Source organism: Pan paniscus, chromosome 19, assembly GCF_029289425.2.
Source record: "Pan paniscus chromosome 19, NHGRI_mPanPan1-v2.0_pri, whole genome shotgun sequence".
Lineage (NCBI taxonomy): Eukaryota > Metazoa > Chordata > Mammalia > Primates > Hominidae > Pan > Pan paniscus.
In genome coordinates, this window is record NC_073268.2 from 82,744,031 (window position 1) to 82,763,326 (window position 19,296).

Genomic DNA, 19,296 nt, shown 5'->3' on the forward strand with positions numbered 1-19,296 from the left:
CGGCCTCCCAAAGTACTGGGATTACAGTCGTGAGCCACCGCATCCGACCTCATTGTGCTTTCTAAACCACTCCCGGGCCCCAGTTGGGAGACCCCGGTTGTACATTAGGTACAAATAACCCATCAGATAGGAATCTGCTCCCCGTACCCCACCCTACTCCCACCTGCAGCAGTGAAGCAAGGCCATCTTGAATTCATTTAAGAACAGAGATGAGAAGTGTCAAGTCAACAAAGTCTCTTTTCTGACATGTTTTGTGTTGGTGCTTATTATGTTTCCTGTGTGGTTTTATTATGAGGACAAGAAACAGGCTACTCTACCTGAGAAAGAAAATGTCACCCGCGTGTTGGAAATTCACCCTGACCCAGGCAGTGATAATAGCGTGCCACCGCTCGCTCACACCTCTCTTCAAAGTGGCTTCCTTGGCTTGGTCATGAGCTAATCTTTACCTTGTGGCTTTTTCTGAAAATAGACTTGTCAACACTCAGTCCGAGTCTGGCCCCCAGTCACTGGTTTTCTCTGTTGACAGGCTGCAAAGAATCATGCAGGAAGGGCTCTGTCCATGAGTTCCCAATGGTCATGGGTGGTCAGCCAGCTCAGAGCTGATGGTTTGGGTGGGGGCAGGCAGGACACAGCCATAGTCTCAACTCTTACTAGGGGTATTCGTTTTGTGACTCACATTCCCCCAGGTGCTCACAGCCTGTAGATACCCTTAGGGTCACAATAATTGTATTAATTTAGACTCCTGGCTCTTTCCTGGCGCATTGACAAAACCTCTGTTCACTTCCAAAGCCCAGCAGTTGCAGCTGGGAGATCCCAGGAGTATCTGGTGCGGTGGTGAAATGATCCAATCACACACCTTTCCTCTCCAGTGTGAGGCCCTCTGCTTTGAGGCCACTTGCATCCCAGCCATGTTCCCCCCCACCCGCTGCTTCCTTCGGGGAGAATGCCCCCTTGTGAGTCCACGCCCCCCTCAAGCTGCCAGGCCTCATGCATGGGGCCAGAGTGCTAGGGTGCAAATAGCATGTGTAAAGGGAAAAGTGTCCTGACCTCAGCTGCCCTTGTGCCCTCAGGCCTGTGCCCACCGTTGGAGACAGGAAACACCTACCTCCACCTTGCCCTCAGGCAGCCCCTCCTGCTGGAGACCAGCTCCTCAGTCCTGTCCAAGTCCCCTGAGGGCAGCTGGGAAGCCCCTGTCTTTTTAGGAGAGGTCTCACTGTTCCACCCCCTCGTCTCTTCCCCCTTCCTGGAATGGAAATTTGTCTTCTGACGCTGCCACCTGGCAGCAGGCGATGGCTGTGGCGAGACTACTCAGAACGGCAGCAGCCACCGGCCCCGAGCTCTGATCACTCCCTCACCACTGCAGGATGGCGAGGCTCCCAAGCCTGCAGGACGAGAAAGGGAGTGTTGACCCATTTTACAGATGAAGAAACAGGCCTCAGAGAAGTGTGCAGTGCCTTTACTGGTGTCCCAGACCGCTGCTGGCAGACCCCAGATCCCATGCTTGTCACCTTCCTGAGCGCCTAGTGAGCTGCCTGACACAGAGGGCCCAGAGAATAGCCCAGAACAGTGCAGCTGCTGCTAGCCTTGGAAGCAGGTGTCCCATTGAGCTATAATTAGGCCCCTCGGTTTTAAAAACTGGTGTGGATTAGAAAGGCTCAGTGAGGGTAGGATGAAATCAATGATTATGGAAATATTGTGCTAAATTTAATGACAGTCGGCCTTGCTTTCAAATTGCTTGCTCCTGTCAGAGACATTTTATAAAAATTTTCCGTTGAGTAGTTGAGCAGTGTATCCAGCATTTCGGGGATAGGATGTGTTTTGTTTTTTGGTTGTTTTTTTTTCTCTGTGAGGATGCCCAGTCATCCTGTTTTTCCTTTCTGCAGCAGCTGCACAGCCATGGAGGGAAGGCTCTGGAACCTTCTTCCTTGGGGAACTGGGCTTTATTGCCAGTTATAGCTTGGGTGCGTTTTTTGTTACTGTTTTTTATTGACTTCAGGAGCTGCTGTTCTGTGCTCGCTTAGCTTCAATTGGATTTTCCCAGAAGTGGCTTTTTCATTGAACTCTGCCCTCATGTAACTGTCGTTACTTCTCACTATTTTCCAGGTCGTTCTTTGTTTCTAAGATAAACACCGTGGCTCCCTCGGACCACTCCAGGGCCCCCTGCAGCCCTCACTGCCTCCCTTCCCCCCAGGCCCTTTCTTGGATCTGTGGCTTGCAGAGTCTGCACCCAGTCAAGGGTTTGGAAAGATTCGGGAGACACAGAAAGGCCTATAACTGTTTGGATCTTTGTTTTCTAGAAATAGAGCACCCAGAGATCTTAAAACCCACTTTTGGCATCTGTAGTTCCGTTGGCACTCTATAGTTCCGTTGGCATTTTGCAAAGTCCTGGCACTTACATGAGTGATTCAGGTCATCTACTATAAAGGATACAGTTTTTTTTTTTGCATCTGCGTAGATACAATTTTGTGTCTTGTTTGTGCCATCTTGCCCCATTTACTGGGACTTCACCTCGGTAAGGCAGACTAGTGAATCTTAGGTGGATCTCTGCTAAAAGATCCCAGCCAAAATGCAGTTGCTTCAGAAACTGAATACCACAAGAGGGCAGTAAAGATTTGCAAATGAAAGATTCCATGACACCTGCACACAACAAACAGCAATCAACTGTTGCCTGGATGTCTTTACATTTTAGTGGACATAGAGATGAGATCACCACCTTGTGCTCCCCATTGCTTCTTGGCTTTAGAGGATCTTCAGTGTGCTGCAAAGAAGTCAAGGGTTTCCCAAGAGCTGGATGGCTCCTTCAGTCTATTCTTGCTTGCACGGGGCCCCAGCCCATTTTCTATCTCCCCGGGTTTTTTTTTTTAGCACCAGAGAATTACCCACTTCGAAGCCATGTTGCTGACAGTCTGAAAAACTATTTACTTTGATGATGTTTCTGAGTTCATGTGATTCTTGACCCTGCCACAGCCAACCCATAAAGCCAGTGTGGTGGTAATTCCAAAGGGGAGCATTCGAGCAGGAAAAGGAATAGGTTTCCAAAAATGATTAAGTGCCCAAAGTTCTCGAACAATGCTATGTCATGGCTGTTGCAGTGTGCACTGGGCCTTCCTCTAAGCCGGGCATCAGATGCAAGTGTGCCATCAGCTAGCTCCCTGGTGGGAGAAAAACATTGTTGCAGATGGAAAAACTTAAGGTCATTGGTGGGGAATCCTCATGTAAGCCTGGAGATTTAGCAATTGGGGAGAACGTGGTACAAGGGCAAACCGCCTTTCCAGGAGGTGTTTAGCAGGTGAGACAAGGGGTGCACCACCAAGATTAGCGATCCTAACAGATGTGTCAATTATCAACAGACAAATCTGGGAAACAGGGAAAAATTTGGTTGGCTGCAAAGAAAATCACACACCGGGATACTAGAGGTGAATATTATGTGGTATGAAAAGAACCAAGCACTTCGCAGTTTCCACATCTGGCAAAGTGCCAACACATCAGGGTCCCACGTTTCTCCTTGGAGAATGGCTCAGTTGCCATGACAACGGAGGCCCTCTCGCTGCCTGTGAATTTATTTTAACCGTGGCAACAGCCAAAGTGGGTGTGTCCATGAAAATGTTTCTTGTTAAGAAAACGATTGAATGTGTTGCCCTTAAATTTTGCTCTGCTGAATACATACTTCATTCACCACCATTGTTTGGCTGCAAAATTTCCTTTTCCTGTGCTGCCTGGCATAGCAAGCATTGTGGAAGAGCCTGAATAGTGATTTAATTCTAGTGCTCTTGAGATTCTTAATTGTCACTGTTCTGATAGATTAAGAAGGTACAGACATTGTACTGAAATCTAACTGCAAATGAGGATGAATGATTTGAGAACCTGCATGATACAGGGCAAGGGTCATCAAACTGCAATCCACAGCCCAGACCCCAGCGGCTGCCTGTCTTCACCATTAAGGCCTTATTGGAACACCTTCCCTCCTTTACTCACTTTTGTAGCTTTCGAGCTACAATGGCAGAGTTGGAGAGTTACAACAGAGACAGTATTTGGCCCACAAAGCCACAGATATTTACTATCTGGACCTTTACAGAAAAAGTTTGTTCACCCTCGATATAGGAGGAAGAGCACTAGGTTCAAAGGCCGGAGTTCTGGATTCAGAGCTCAGGATGGAAAACTGATTTAGACATATCACGGTGCCCCCTGGGCTCATTCTCCTCATCTGTAACATGGGCAGCCTTGATGAGACTATCCCCAAGTTGCTTTGAATTCTAAAAGCTCTGTCATCCTCCTGCTGTTAGTCAAAGATTACAGCCCAGATGGGGCAACCTTAGCACAGGGAAACGTACGGGATGATCCAGCATCTAGTTTCAGGGCCTCTGTAGAGAACAGAGTGTCCTTCTCTTCCTCCGCCAGCACTGCCACGAAGCGGCGCAGAGGCTGTAGTGAAGTTAGCTCTCTAGACCTCAGCATCTTCATCTGCATCCTAGGCAGGTCAGACTCCCCAGGGACCCTTCTGTGGCTGACAGTCTGTGGTTCTGAGGCCCTCGCTGCAGTTGCCAGCAGGAGAAAGAATGACTCATGCCTGTGATTTGCTGGTCACCTGTGATTCCCGCCTCCGGGAGAAAACTCCAAGTAGCAGGTGTTGACCCAGTTGTGTGGGAGCAATCACCCAGGCCCTTATTTCCAGGTTGCACTTATAGATCGGATTGTGCAACCAGAAAAATGCCGTCAGAAGGAAGTGGGGTGGCTTGGGGGACTGACTTACTAAGGATCACTGTTAAGCTCTCCATACAAATTAGCTCCCCTTCTGTCTTAGTCCACTCGGGCTGCTATAGCAAAATACCATAAACTGCATGGCTTACAAACTGCATATGTTTCTCTCTCTTAGTTCTGAATGCTGGGAAGTCTAAAATCAAGGCGGGTGAGGTGTCTGGTGAAGGTTCACTTTCTGATTCACAGATGGCATCTTCTGGCTTTGCCCACACATGGTAGATGGGATGAGGAGCCTCTCAGGCCTCTTTTTATTAAAGTTTTTATTATTTAGAGACAGGGCCTCATTCTGATGCCCAGGCGGGAGTGCAGTGGCATAATCACTGTTCACTGCATCCTCGAATTCCTGGGCTCAAGCAATCCTCCTGCTTCAGCCTCCCGAGTAGCTAGGACTACAGGTGCACGCCACTGTGCCTGGCTAATTTTTAAAATTATTTTTTGTAGAGATGGGGGTCTCACTGTGTTGACTAGGCTGTTCTCAAACTCCCAGCCTCAAGCTATCTTTCTGCCTCAGCCTTTCAAAAGTGCTGGGATTAGAGGCATCAGCCTGGGATCACACCCAGCTTCCAAGGCCTCTTTTATAAGGGCACTAATCCCATTCATGAGGGATCCACCCTCATGACCTAGTCACCTTCCAAAGGCCCTGCCTCCTGACACCATCATCTTGGGGCTAAGGATTTCAACATGTGAATTTGAGGGAGACACATTCAAACCATAGCACCTTCCAAGACCACTTTCTATGTTGTGGAAGGAAAGATGTGTTTTTGTTTTGACATCTGAACATAAAACACATATACACAGCCACATGTGAGAAAGAAGTACAGTTAAAAATTCCAACCGTGAATTTAGACACACAACCCAAAAGAAACCAAGAGCCTGCCTTCAGGAATTAGGCTGCCTTGACTCTGGGCTTCTTCCTCTTCTCTTTGACTTTTCATGGTGAGATTAAAATGTCTGTCCTTGTGCAGCTGGGCACAAGGGTACTTGTTTGTGACCTCCCCAAAAAGGTCACAAACAAGTAATTAATGTTTCATTCATCCAGGAATCTATCCTGGGGACTTCAAGGATGCACACATATTTAGACCACAAAATTGTTCATCTGCATGTTATTGAAAACAGAACTAGGAAAAACCTTGGTGTCTAACAATAAGGAATGGTTACATCAGCTACAGTAGAGCCGTGTAGTAGGATATGATGCAGTCACTCAAATCATGTGGCAGAAGAGTGCTTATAACCAGAAGTTCACAATAAGCAAAGGGGAGAAGCAGGTTACAAACAATCTGATTCTATCTGTATCACATAGGAAATCATGAAAAGAAAGAATTAGGAAAATGTCCACCAGAATGTTAGTAATGATTACCTCTGGGTAATAAAATTATAAGATTTTAGTATATATGCTGCCAAAATGAGTATAAAATTTTAGATGTTTTAGGCCAGCCGTGGTGGCTCACATCTGCAATCCCAGCACTTTGGCCGAGGTGGGTGGATCACTTGAGGTCAGGACTTCCAGACCAGCCTGGCCAACATGGTGAAACCCCGTCTCTACTAAAAATACAAAAATTAGCCAGGCATGGTGACATGTTCCTGTAATCCCAGCTACTCAGGAGGCTGAGGTGCGAGAATCGCTTGAACCCAGGAGGCAGAGGTTGCAGCAAGCCAAGATCACACCGCTGCACTCCTGTCTGGAAGATAGAGCGAGACTCCGTCTCAAAAATAAATAAAAATAAAATTATAGATGTTTTAAATTTTGTTCTCTTTTTTCTGATGTATCCATGCCTGTTAGATTTTCTAAAATGAGCAGGTATACTTTTATAACAAGAGGCAGCCTTGCTGTAGAAATTATTTTAAAGCAACATTTCTGCCTCTTAAAAATGTTATATGAAAAGCTGCCTTCCCCATATACTCTACTCATTGCTTCTGCAAATATTTGAGGACCACCATGCCCCAGACACCATCCTAGGCACTGGAGCTGTGCCGGGGAACAAAACAGACGAGCCGTCCGTGTTCATCCCAGTGGCCAAAGAAAGTAACAAACAAGTAGAGAAATACAGGATTGGTAATGAGAAGAGAGGGAGGGAGTATGCACCGCAGAAACCGGTGCAGGGACAATGTCAGAAGGAGTAGGGAGCCTCGGGGCTAAAGCATCCTTTGAGCAGAGATAGAAGGGAGTCCCATGCCTATCTGGGTCACAGAAAGTGCCCAACTGCCAAGGCCCTCAGGCGGCAGCGTGCTTGGCGTGTCCCAGCAGATGAAGTATTGAGCCAGAGAACAGCGGACATTTTATTTTCTCTAACTGTGCTACCCAGGAGGCTGTCATGCCCATTAAGTAGCATCATTTTAACCTGTTGCCCTGTTACTGAGTAGAAGATAATAGATATTATGACTTGGAGCTTATTAGAAATACACAGGCCATATTCCACTAACGATACCGTGAAAACCCTCAGTTCCTTTGTGGCTTTCTGCTTCCGAAACACTTGATCTCTCTTAACTAACGTTGCAGTGGGTGCAGGTAAAGGCATTACCTTAGAGGTATGATGCTGTGCTGGGCATCCTTGGTTATATATGGCATGGCTATTTCTGTTAACCATGCCCTGTTACATGGAATAGCAATGAATCACCATCAGTGTTGTTTTGCCAGTGTTGTTCAGATTAGCCGTGAATACAGAGGACTTTCATCGTTGTACAAAAAATGGTAGGAGAAATCCACAATTATTCATTTGTTCCTATGGTTGGTCATCGTTGGCCTGTCCGTGGAATCTTAGAAGTAGAAAGAAGCTTCTGTTGTCATCTCTCCACACGTTGCAACTGTCTTTGATAAGTATATTAATCAAAGCCTTATTTTCAAGAATGCTAAGAGATCATGTATTTTTGAAGACATATTTACAAAATAGGTGAGAATGAACACATTTAAAGTGGAATGTAGTTACGTTACTGGAAAGAAGTCCCAATCCAGACCCCGAGAGAGAGTTCTTGGATTTCATGGAAGAAAGAATTTGGGGCAAGTCCACAGAGTAAAGTGAAAGCAAGTTTACTAAGAAAGTAAAGGAATAAAAGAATGGGCCGGGTGCGGTGGCTCACGCCTGTAATCCCAGCACTTTGGGAGGCCGAGGCGGGCGGATCATGAGGTCAGGAGATCGAGACCATCCTGGCTAACATGGTGAAACCCCGTCTCTACTAAAAATACAAAAAAATTAGCCAGGCGTGGTGGTGGGCACCTGTAGTCCCAGCTACTCGGGAGGCTGAGGCAGGAGAATGGCGTGTATCCGGAGGCGGAGCTTGCAGTGAGCCGAGATCGGGCCACTGCACTCCAGCCTGGGCAACAGAGCAAGATTCCGTCTCAAAAAAAAAAAGAATGGCTACTCCATAGGCAGAGCAACCCCCAAGGGCTGCTGGTTGGCTATTTTTATGGTTATTTCTTGATCATATGCTTTAAAAGGTGTGGATTATTCATGAGTTTTCTGGGAAAGGGGCAGGCAATTCCCAGCACTGAGGGGTCCTTCCCTTTTTAGACCATACGGGGTAACCGCTGGATGTTACCATGGCATTTATAGACCATCATGGCACTAGTGGGAGTGTCTTTTAGCATGCTAATGTATTATAATTAGCATATAATGAGCAGCAAGGAGGCCAGAGGGTCGCTTTCCTCACCATCTTGATTTTGGCAGGTTTTGGCTGGCTTCATTACTGCATCCTGTTTTATCATGAGGGTCTTTATGGTCTGTACCTTCTGAGAACAGTCCTGCTGACCTCTTGTTTTATCCTGTAACTAAGAATGCCTGACCTCCCAGGAGTGCAAATGCAGCCCAACAGGTCTCAGCCTCATTTTACCCAGCTGCTATTCAAGATGGAGTTGCTCTGGTTTGAACGCCTCTGACAATTAGACATTAAACAGTACTTCAGAGGCTGCCCAGGAGTTCTATGATGATGAGATGGACCCACCGGGAGCCCTGGAGTAATGGTTCAGATTCTGATTCTTAACTGTAGATGAATCTTTGGACCTGTATTCATACTGGAGATAAATCAGCACCCCTTGTAAGAATTTCTGGACAGAGGGCTATTGTGTTAGAGGTCAGAAATTTCTATTTTTATGGTCTGTCTGATTTTCCATATAGTGTATATTCATTATATAAAATTCGAACATAGCAGAGTGTCTATGGTATTAAGTTAAACCCTTTGAAATTGCTGTTAAGGTGGGTTAGACTGTCACACTGTCACAGCTCAGCAGCTGCAAACTTTTAACCTATTAGAAAATGAACGTCTCCAGCCATCCAGCCCCTCATAGATATACAATGTAAGTCATTTGTCACAACCACCCTCAATTTTAATTTGAAAAAACCCCTAATAGGGAGCTGAATGTGGAGAGCTTCTCACATTACACATAGATAGCTTCAGACACAGATGTTTTTACACATGTACCATAACCCCCATGTAGGCGAATTTGGGTTTGCAATATTCAGATTCATTTTGTATGATTTGCTTTACAGAATGCCACTGCAGGAGCTCTTTGAATTGTTAATAGCTTCAGTGATTGCAAACTATTGTGACTTTTCAAGAATGTATCTGTGGTATAAAGTGAGATGTGTCAGTCATCAGTAAATTTTCAAATGAGGAGGGAACACTGCCTGGTCTCACAGCCTGGTCTTCCAAGTGGCATCACAATGCCAAACTTGAACCAAACGTGAATATGCCATTTTTTGAGGAACCTAAAAATCCTGGATTCTGGGTTGTTGAATCATAGCCAATAAACTGTGAGGTACTTTAGTCCCATTTTGAAAAAAAGAGCATGCTACAGCTTCTGCATTTAATGTCACTTCATTCTATTTACAACATTACATATTGTAGTTCCCATTTTTATTTCCTTTTAAAAATTTGTGCCATTTTATTAAGTCAGGGTCTTTTCCTGCTGCAGTCTTAACCCAGACCCCTTAGAGGGCTTCAGCAGGCTTTCCGGAAATCAGGGTGGATAGCTGGAGCCAAGACCCATTGCCTCTCCTGCCCCCCTTAGGAGGGTGTGGGAGCCCACGGGGATGTGCCTCAACCTCACAACAGGTCGTGAGCTCCTGCAAAGCCCATTTGTAGCCTCACACATCTCTGCAGGTCACAGGGTTTCTGGTCTGTGAGTTAGCCCACAGAACTCTAGTCCAGGCAGCATGCAGTTGCTCATTGAATCCCAGAGGCCTTCAGTGTACAGTCACGGAGCAGGTGCATGCCAGAAGCTTGAAGGAAAGTGCAGTCTCCTGCACTTTGTCTCCTTTCTGGGTCAAAGCAAAGAAGACCAGAGTAACGCTGGGTGCGGTGGCTTCTGCCTGTAATCCCAACACTTTGGGAGGCTGAGGCAGGTGGATCACTTGAGGTCAGGAGTTCAAGACCAGCCTGGCCAATGTGGTAAAACCCATCTCTACTAAAAATACAAAAATTAGCCAGGCATGGTGGCATGCACCTGTAATCCCAGCTACTCGGGAGGCTGAGGCAGGAGAATCGCTTGAACCCAGGAGGTGGAGGTTGCAGTGAGCCGAGATCACACCACTACACTCCAGCCTGGTGAACAGAGTGAGACTCCGTCTCAAAAAACAAAAAAAAAAAAAAAAAAAAGGAAGATGGCGACCAGGGTGGAGGGAATAAAGCATGGGGTGCTACACTAGAGTCCTTTTGCAAAGGATACCTTATTTCACCTTCAGTGCAGTCCAGAGAGAGAGCCCAGCATAGCCCAGGGACACAGTCTTCTTACTACTATATTACAGATAAGGAACCGGGGGCTCAGAGAGGCAGTGTCATTTGTCCAGAGTCACACAGCAAAAATGGGTAAGATTAAGATTTGATCCGAGCTCTTTGGAATCCAAGTTCAGGGCTCTTTCCAGAGTTGCCCACTGGTTTTATATAATAATTGAAGACTGTGGACGGTGGAAAGGGTCTCAGAGACGAGTGAATTTGACAGGGATGTTGGAACTTGGAGAAATGTCCCACCTGTCTTAGATCAGCATTTCTCAATCTTAAATGTGCACAGGACCCACCCAAAGATTTTGTTTAAAATGCATGTTTGGACTTAGTAGATCTGGGATGGGGCCCAAGAGTCTGCATTTCTGCCAAGCCTCTAGCTGATGCTGCTGGTCCTAGGACCAGTGCCCAGCTACTTGGGAAGCTTAGGCAGGAGAATGGTGTGAACCCGGGAGGTGGAGGTTGCAGTGAGCCAAGATCGCGCCACTGTACTCCAGCCTGGGCGACAGAGCGAGACTCCATCTCAAAAAAAAAAAAGAACTGAACAGACATCATCAGAGCTGAAAGGGGATTCCTCCTGGTGCAGGGGTGGAGGACAGTTTCACAGGAGGATGGCAGCACTGAGAGCCATGGGGGTCTCCAGCCTGTGGACTGCTGCTCAGAGCCTGGTCCCCCACCGCTTTCTTTACCTAACTTGGAAATGAGTGAGATGGACTCAAGATTTGGGACACATCAGCAGGAGCGTTTCTAATGAGTTAATATCTGCTTGAGGTCAGCAGCCCAGTGCATGCTCTGCTCTGAGCATTCATTCATCTTCAGGGGACATTCTGTGTTTCTGCATTTCGTCCTCTGCATTCAGAATTTTCCATTTGCTCAGGCCCCCGGCAGGGCGTCTGGCCACGTTGGGCCGTGTTTGTATTGCTGGAGTAAAGGATGCCAGCACACTTACTCTTCTGCTTCCTCAGGTTTTCTGAAATCTCTGCAGTTAGGCTGTTGGCTTCAGCTTTATCCCTAGACGTATATTGATTTTATTTGCACTCCTGGTGAAGTCTGAATTATAGTCATGACAACTAGAGTTATGTCAACAATATGCAAGCCAGGAAGGGCAGGTCTCTTAATTCTGCTGGGAGGCCAGTTGCCAAACAATCCATTAAAAAGCTCAGAGAAAGAAAAATGGTCAGCTCAGGGCTCACTGTTGCTCTTGAGCCAGAGATCCCAGCTGGACCTTGGGCAAGCCAGACTTCTCAGCAGAGGAATAGCCCTTCAGAGAAACCCTTCCAAGGGCATGGTTTCAGCTTGCTGACCTGGCTAACTAGTCTCGTGTGGCCTCTGGGGAGGGTCATCATGTGGCCAACCACCCTAAAGGCAGGAGAGCCCTCCCAGCACTTCTCTGTGGCTGTCCCAGCATGAACAGTGATTGCTTAAGAGAAGGAGTTCAGATTATGTATGAAGGTGCAAATGCATGGAGTCCTGGGCTGCTTGTCTGCACCAGCTCACCTGACTATCAGCTGCCTTTTTATGTTAGTTTGTCATCTGGCCAACTAGTGCTGGCTACAAGTTGGCCTCTGTCAGTTCTGTCAGTCTTAGTGCTTAATGAGCACAAATGTGAATGAATGAGAGAGAGAACTCTGAGTTTTGAATGCATGTGCCTGATATAGTGCTTGGTCTCAAGATACAAACTTGAGTAAGACTTGGTCCTTACCTCCTAGGATCTCACAGGCTAGTGAGGAAGACAGATCAATAAATCCAAGAAGAAGAGTCTGGGTGCGGTGGCTCACACCTATAATCCCAGCACTTTGAGAGGCTGAGGTGGGTGGATCACTTGAGCTCAGGAGTTTGAGACCAGCCTGGGCAACATGGTGAAACCCCATGTCTCCAAAAAAAAAAAAATTAGTTGGGTGTGGTGATGTATGCTTGTAGTCCCAGCTACTCAGGAGGCTGAGATGGGCGGATCACTTGAGGCCAGGAGGTTGAGGTTGCAGTGAACCATGATCATGCCACTGCACTCCAGCCTGGGCGACAGAGTGAGACCCTGTCTAGAAAAAAAAAAAAAAAAAATCCCAAGAAGGAATGTGTGTTAAGTTCCCCAGAAGCTGACGTAGCCCCATGGTTTTGAGAAGTTCATTCCTGAAGGGATCCCAGGAGACATGGGTGGGGAGTAGAGATGGGAGCCAGGTAAGGGGAGGACCCAGCCAAGGTTGTGTTCTCAAGCTGATGACCACTGTGGGCAGCTGGAGCTCGGTCTTCTTGTGAGCTGGAGGAACATTCTGGAACAGGCTTCCTGTTCCCATAACTCGGGCACCTCAGGCTTCCTCTGCAGGAGTGGCCTGAATGGAACCCTCGGGTGTTCGCAGGTGTGCAGGACAGAAAGCTCAGTGTTCACAGGTGTGCAGGACAGAAAGCTCAGGTGTTCGCAGGTGTGCAGGACAGAAAGCTCAGGTGTTCACAGGTGTGCAGGACAGAAAGCTCAGTGTTCGCAGGTGTGCAGGACAGAAAGCTCAGGTGTTCACAGGTGTGCAGGACAGAAAGCTCAGTGTTCGCAGGTGTGCAGGACAGAAAGCTCAGGTGTTCACAGGTGTGCAGGACGGAAAGCTCAGTGTTCGCAGGTGTGCAGGACAGAAAGCTCAGGGGATACGGGTGGGGCCCTGTCTGCTGCAGGTTGGAAATTCCAGAGAAACCAAAAGGAGGCGCTTGAGTTGGACTTTGAAGGTGAACAGAACAGCAAGACCCCTGCCCTCCCAGACCTGCAGTCAGGTGGCAACGGGTTCCGGGAAGAAAGCTAACTGGGAGAAGGAAGGAGTGCTGGGGTTTCAGGAAGGCCACTGTGGAGGATGACTGTGAACAGAGGGAAGGGCAGAGCTGGCGTCCCAAGGCAGGAGACGGGTGGGAGCTTGCGGCAGGCTGGCATGGCTGGGACCGAGGCGGAGGGAGTGGTGGGAAATAAGCCGAGCGACAGAGCAGAGCGAGTCTCCTCCTCAGCCATCAAAGCACTCAGCCTTCTCTCTGTCGTGTGGGAAGCCAGTGAATCCAGGACAGGACCACTGTCTTTTTTTTTTTTTCGAGACAGGGTCTCTCACTCTATCACCCAGGCCAGAGGGCAGTGGCACGATCTTGGCTCACTGCAACCTTCGCCTCCTGGGTTTAAGCGATTCTCCCACCTCAGCCTCCCAAGTAGCTGGGACTACAGGCGCCCACCACCACGTTGGCTAATTTTTGTATTTTTTGGTAGAGACGGGGTTTCACCATGTTGGCCAGGCTGGTCTTGAACTGCTGACCTCAGGTGATCCGCCTGCCTTGGCGTCCCAAAGTGCTGGGATTACAGGCTTGAGCCACCGTGCCTGGCTCCTGCTGTCATTTTAGCAGTAGCCCGCCAGCGAGAGCAACGGGACATCTTTGGGGAGGGGTTTTGCTGCCCATGGGCTAGGGGAGGTCCCCAAACGCTGGTGGGACCTCGACCTCAGCTGGTGTCCAGGCTCTTGATACTGCCACGGGAAGGAATTCAAGGATGAGTCAGAAAATAGTGAAAATATGGAGATTTATTGCAAAGTGACCAGTACACACTTGAGAAAGGGAAAGGCAGGCATACTCCAGAGAGAGTGGCGTGCAAGGGGGTTTGGGGCCTGCTACATTTATGGGCTTCTTTAAGGGGTGGGATATTCCTGAAGATTCCCAGAAAAAGGTAGAGATTTCTCAGAAATGTGGTGCCACCTGTTTTTACACTAAATATTGGTGTTCCTGGAACGGCCATGGCACTGGTGGGGAGAGGATTGAGGATGTTAATGAGTGGACAGTGAGGTCCCAGGTGAAACTGGGTCAAATCCAGCACCATGTTGGGTCCAGTTGGTCTTAGCCAGCTTGGCCCACATCCTGATGTTTAGGGTCTTGTGGGCCCCTAGCTTATGCAGTTATTTCAACTTTTTTTTTTCTTTTTTGCTAGTCCCGTGAAACTGCTGCCTGGAATTTTCTGTTCTCCTGCTACCACCTTGTATTATTCCTGTTTGAGTTTTCTTGAAGAAATAGCAGTTGAGCTGGGACCTGAAGAAGTGGGAGAGGTCAGTCAGGCTAGGGATGGAGGAGAAACGGCAGGCCAGGGAAGCCTGGGTCTTCAGGAAGACAGAGGAGGTGCTGACCAAAGGTCTGGAGGTCAAGCCTCGTGCTGCATCTGATCTTGCCCTGGCGCCCCTGCCCACCTGGAAGTCCTATATGGTTCCTCGTCCCCCTGCCCTCAGGCATCCCCCACCCCCAGTGATGTAGCTGCTTGGATATCCACTGGCTGTCTCCCTCAACCCCAGCATTGATTAGACCCAGATTGAAAGTGGGACTTGCTCAAAGCCGGCCCAGACCCCTGAGGTTGCCGTACCATGGAGTTTCCTACCATAATAGAGCTGCTTTCAAAAACTCAGCATTGGATGGCTCTGTGTCCTTTGGCAGCAAGGCCTGCAGGTGGCAGCGTGGAGATGGCTCAGGAAGTGTGTTCTGTAGTGGAAACAGAAGTGCTGCTCTTGACTGGGGGAGCAAGGGCGTGAAGATGCTGGGTCTGCTCTGATCTCAGGGCTGGCTTGGGCTGGGAAGAAATCTATTCTGACCCTCTGGGCCAGGCCACTGAGAAGCTACCTCTCTGATATGGATGTGGTCAGCCTGCCCTGTACCTCACACACCGGTCTGTCTCCTTCCCAAACAGCTGCCTGTTCTACCAGCCTCCAGAAACTCAGCTCTGCTTCCGGCTGAAAAGAATCTGCCCAGGCACAGCAGGAAGCCTGTGGCGTCCTCTGCCCAGCTCCACCTTGTGTGAGCAGGTGTCTCCTTTGTGGATATTCCTCTCAAACCTGGTGATTGATTTGAGACCTGAGGCCAAGGTCATATTGCAAATAAGTTCAGAAGTACTTGAATGTAAAAATGCTTCTGTCAGCCTTTAGCCTGACTGTGGGCAATGTCTCATGCTTATAACCAGACTAATATGAGAACATGAAACTCACAAGGCCATCGTTAGGTTATGTCTGCAGTCGAGGCGGTAGATGGCAACGTGTGTAAAAAGGCCCCCTGCCTATCTGGAGGCTCATCACTGCATCAGCCCACATCCCCTGACTGTGGTGGTGACTTGTCAAAGGAGGAAGGAGGAATGACTATCTGGGAATGTCAGAGGAGTCCAGCATAGCTGGGTAGAACTGCGTGCTACAGTTGGAAGCTGGGCATTTGTTGGTAGTATGAATAGCAACTTCACCCAGGTGAAAGTGGTTTTCAACTGTTTCAAGCATCTCAGATCAGCAAGTCAGTTGTGTTTGGGTGTTTTCAGATGTTATTGTGAATCCTGAGAAAATACAATTAATCTGTGCCTCTTTCTGGTAACTTTTTTCTTATTCTAAGTCAGAAGTGCAGAGCAGGGTGGCATAGTCGGTATTCTCATCTCAAATTTGCACTTCCTATCTATTCTTTTAAATTTAGACATAGCCAATTGGGTGCGGTGGCTCACACCTGTAATACCAGCACTTTGGGAGGCCGAGGCAGATGGATCAGGAGTTCGAGACCAACCTGGCCAACACAGCGAAACCCCATATCTACTAAAAATAAAAAAAAATTAGCTTGGCTTGGTGGCGTGCACGTGTAATCCCAGCTACTCAGGAGGCTGAGGCAGGAGAATCGCTTGAACCCAGGAGGCAGAGGTTGCAGTGAGCTGGGATCGCGCCACTGCACTCCAGCCTGGGTGACAAGAGTGAAACTCTGTCTCAAAAAAATAAAAATTAAAAATTAAATGTAGACACAGCCTAGGAAGTCTCTCAACTTAGAATCATTGCCGGGGCCAGTTTTTAGAGGACTGGGCTGGCCCTGCTGAAGTGGGCAGGCCAGTATGTGTAGCATCACAGTTCATGTTTTATCTTTATGGGCCTTCTACGTTTCCAGTGGCCCCAAATTCACAGGTGTTTCCACTACATGCTGCCAACAAAGGTGGAGCTCAACCGTGTTTCACACTTTCAGTCTGGAAGCAAAAATGTCAGGGCCATCTCTCCCTCATGTTTTAATGTCTCTGGTCAAATGGGGGCACTCAACTCATCAGAGCATGTTCACAAGCCCTGAGACTTGATCCCTGTATGAGCGAGTTATTCTTTTTTTTTTTTTTTTTTGTGGGCAGGCCAGTATGTGTAGCATCACAGTTCATGTTTTATCTTTATGGGCCTTCTACGTTTCCAGTGGCCCCAAATTCACAGGTGTTTCCACTACATGCTGCCAACAAAGGTGGAGCTCAACCGTGTTTCACACTTTCAGTCTGGAAGCAAAAATGTCAGGGCCATCTCTCCCTCATGTTTTAATGTCTCTGGTCAAATGGGGGCACTCAACTCATCAGAGCATGTTCACAAGCCCTGAGACTTGATCCCTGTATGAGCGAGTTATTCTTTTTTTTTTTTTTTTTGAGACAGAGTCTCACTCTATAGCCCAGGCTGGAGTGCAGTGGCACAATCTCACCCACTGCTGCCTCCGCCTCCCCAGTCCCAGTTCAAGCAATTCTCCTGCCTCAGCCTCCTGAGTAGCTGGGATTACAGGCATGTGCCACCATGCCCAGCTAATTTTTGTATTTTTTTTTTTAGTAGAAACAGGGTTTCACCATGTTGGCCAGGCTCGTCTTGAATTCCTGACCTCGTGATCCACCCACCTCACCCTCCCAAAGTGCTGGGATTACAGGTGTGAGCCACCATGTCTGGCCACGAGCAAGTTATTGTTATCGGAGAAAAGCATCACCCAACAGCACAGCATCTGATAAGCACATTTGGGCTTCAGTTCTGTATTTGTTCAGCCAGAGAGCTGAGTGCATGTCCTGTGCCAAGCACTGTTAGAGTTGGGAATCTAGACACAGCTGGCAGTGTCACAGGGTGAACCCCAAAATTGGGGTTCAGCCTAAGAGGCCACATGGGTTCTTGGCTTTGGGCAGGAGGGAATTCAAGAGCAAACCTACAGAGTAAAGTGAAAGCAAGTTTATTAAGAAAGTAAAGGAATAAGAGGGTGGCTACTCCATAGGCAGAGCAGCCCTGCAGGCTGCTGATTGGCTATTTTGGTGGTTATTTCTCGATCAAATGCTAAACGAGGGGTGGATTATTCATGAGTTTTCTGGGAAAGGGGCAGGGAATTCCTGGAACTGAGGATTCCCCTTTCACACCATGTAGGGTAACTTCCACATGTTGCCATGACATTTGTAAACTGTCTTGGTGCTGGCGGGAGTTTCCTATAGCATGCCAGTGTATTATAATTAGCATACGATGAGCAGCCAGGAGACCTGAGACTGCTTTCATTGCCTTGTTGATTTTGGTGGGTTTTGGCTGGCTTTACCACAGACTGTTTTATTAGGGGTTCTTTGTGACCTGTATCTTGTGAAACCAGTCCTGCTGAATTCCTGTATCAGCAGGGGCTCCTCCTGCAAATGCAGAGGCTCGCCAAGAGAGCACAAGGGGGCTCAATCAGTACTTGTGGGATGAAGGCATGGTGGTGTTCCAAGAGGAATAATGGACGATTCCTCGGAAGCCTTCTCTGCTGCTGATCCATAGTAAAGCCCCTTGAGTGCTTTCCTTACCTCCTTCACCATCATCTTGGTAACCACCAAGGTGTTGACTGGAGTGAGTTCCTGGAAAGAGCTCCAGAGCTAAGGTCTGCTGCACTAGGGAGGGAGGTGCACCCTCTCATTAAGAATGGGCAGGCACGGTGGCTCATGCCTGTAATCCCAGCACTTTGGGAGGCCGAGGTGGGCGGATCACCTGAGGTCAGGAGTTCGAGACCAGGCTGCCCAACATGGCGAAACCCCATCTCTACTAAACATACAAAAAAATTAGCCATGCATGGTGGCGAATCCCAGCTACTCAAGAGGCTGAGGCAGGAGAATCTCTTGAACCTGGGAGGTGGAGGTTGCAGTGAGCTGAGATCGTGCCACTGCACTGCGCTCCAGCCTGGGCAACAAGAGCAAAACTCCGTCTCAAAAAAAAAAAAAAAAAAAAAAAAAAAAAGAATGTATCCAAGGCAAGAATCATTGCCCTAGGGCTCAGGGATGTGGCTGTGGAGGTCTAGCCAGGGACCAGGGTCCTGGACCTGTCAGCAGCTGACGCTTCTTACAACCAGCTCCTTCCCGTCAGGCAGATGTTCAAAATTCGGAGTCTTGTGCTGGGAGACTCAGCCCACTCCAGGCTTCTCCAGGGCTCCTTCGGCGACAGTGAGACTTCCCGTGGGTTTACTGACCTTCCTTTTTCTGCTGAGCCCTTTTACCTTTTGCCTTTGACATGGACTCTGAGGCCCTGGTGAGAGTCATGAGGGCAGGGCCCCCTCTAGAGCTTCTAAAAACTCCTCTGGTAGCTCACCCACCAGGCAGTGACCAGATATTCTTCAGGCGCAAAGGGCGCCTTGTGCTCCCTTTTTTTTTTTGAGACAGAGTCTTGCTCTGTCGCCAGGCTGGAGTGCAATGGCGCAATCTCAGCTCACTGCAACCTCCGCCCCCCCGGTTCAAGCGATTCTCCTGCCTCAGCCTCCCATGTAGCTGGGATTACAGGCACGCACCACCATGCCCAGCTGATTTTTGTATTTTTGGTAGAGACGGGGTTTCACCATGTTGGCCAGGCTGGTCTCAAACTCCAGACCTCAGGTGATCCACCCGCCTCGGCCTCCCAGAGTGCTGGGATCTCTTCTTATGCACATCACCATGTCTTTTTGTGAGTTCAACTCTTGATTTAAAGGAAAAAAAAAAAAAACCAACCCCTGTTCTTACTGTGCATTTGAAAATAGCAATGAATCATCCCAATGGCTTTGCCATTTTAAGCAGTTCCTCTCCAGAGAACATTTTCCTCCCTTTTGGTG

At 48.2% G+C, this 19,296-nt stretch overlaps 1 protein-coding gene across 1 annotated transcript in view; it reads left to right on the forward strand.

Annotated features, from left to right (window-relative positions):
• Positions 1–19,296, forward strand: part of PRKCA (protein kinase C alpha) — a 500,722-nt gene that overhangs the window by 404,366 nt on the left and 77,060 nt on the right. The window lies entirely within an intron of this gene.